The 1,533-nt window shown below is 48.4% G+C and overlaps 1 pseudogene; it reads left to right on the top strand.

Annotated features, from left to right (window-relative positions):
• The first annotated feature begins 788 nt into the window (after positions 1 to 788).
• Positions 789 to 1,513, top strand: LOC104074460 (annotated as a pseudogene).
• Positions 1,514 to 1,533: the final 20 nt, after the last annotated feature.

The following is a 1,533-nucleotide window of genomic DNA, read 5'->3' as shown; positions in this document are numbered from 1 at the left end:
GTAAGAGATGACAAGTCTGAAGAACACACCATTAATGACCACTTTCTCCTCTGTGGCAGGCTAATTTCTTCTCTCTTTCTGTGCATCAGTTTCCCATTCTGGGCAGTAAGAAAACACAAAGCTGCCAGGCTGGCACAGCACTGCGTGAATATCCCATCTACACCACACACACAGCAACACGCATCAGGGTAATGAGGCGACATGACTAATGAAGCAGGTAGTACTGGGCTTCACCCTCTGCACTTTCTTAGCATTCTCAATGGGTAGCTTTCCCTCTAATTATTCCTTCTTCCTTTGCCGCTCTATAGACAAAGGATATTTGGATTTGCTTTGTTTTGTTTTTGCTTTCTTTGGACTGTGGGTGTTTTGGTTGTCAGCTGGGCTTTCCCTTCAGTGCAGAAAGCCCCTACGGGACCAGCTGACCGTTGGCTGATATTTGGGGGGAGCACAATTAACCCTATACCCATTGTCAGCTGGGCTTTCCCTTCAGTGCAGAGAGCACCTATGGAACCAGTTGGGATCACAGACCTGACATTTGGGGGAAGCACAATTAACCCTACACCCCTAATGGAGCCAACTCTTAAATACCAACTCCTCCTAGTTGTGTGCTTGGTCACTATCCCAAACTATGAAACTCAGAGAGCACCAACATCACGCACTTTCAGCACGCACAGCCATTGCCTTCTTACTTTGTTCAGCTAAGCCAGCTCTAGAGTTGCACCCTTTGATCCAGTGGCTCTCCAGGGATTCCCAAGACACTCTTTGCTTCAGTAACTGGCTGAAGCACCATGACTAGGGGTAGTGCAGTGACTACCCCTCTGTCAGTCTGCCCATTTGATTCCTCCCAGATGAAGCCAACAGAGGGACCAGAACCAGGAAACCCCACTCTGCTGACTGAATTTGTCCTCTCTGGATTGTTCAACCACCCAGAACTGCAGCACTAGCTGTTCTTCACATTCTGCTTAATTTACACCATCACCATCATTGGGAACCTGCTTATCTTCATGGCCACAGTGCACCCCACCCTCTGCATGCCCATGTACTTCTTCCTCTAGGTCCTGTCCTTCCTGGATATTTCCACAGCATCGGTCCTTGTCCCCAAGATGCTGGTAAACTTCGTGTCAGAGGACAGAAGCATTTCCTACATGGGCTGTGCCACACAGCTCTACTGTGTGATTTTCTTAGGAGCCACTGAATGGTACCTTTTGGCAGCCATGGCCTATGACCATTATGTGGCCATATGCAACCCCCTTAGATATGCAATCATCATGAACAGCAGAGTCTGTCTTTCCTTGGTCCTGCTGTCATGCTGCAGTGGTAATGTTGTGTCTGTGGTGCAGACAGCTTGGGTGTTGGTGTTCACATTGCCATTTTGTGGGCCCAAGAAGATTGACTCCTTCTTCTGTGATATTCCCCCACTCATCGTGCTCTCCTGCACTGACACTCTTTGTATGAAAAGCAGATCATTACAGCCACAGTGCTGGTCATCTTCACACCATTTTGTCTCATCCTGGTATCCTATGCCTGCATCCC

The sequence above is a fragment of the Fulmarus glacialis genome, unplaced genomic scaffold (assembly GCF_000690835.1).
Source record: "Fulmarus glacialis isolate BGI_N327 unplaced genomic scaffold, ASM69083v1 scaffold333, whole genome shotgun sequence".
Classification (NCBI taxonomy): domain Eukaryota; kingdom Metazoa; phylum Chordata; class Aves; order Procellariiformes; family Procellariidae; genus Fulmarus; species Fulmarus glacialis.
This window is presented reverse-complemented; position numbering and strand designations above follow the sequence as displayed.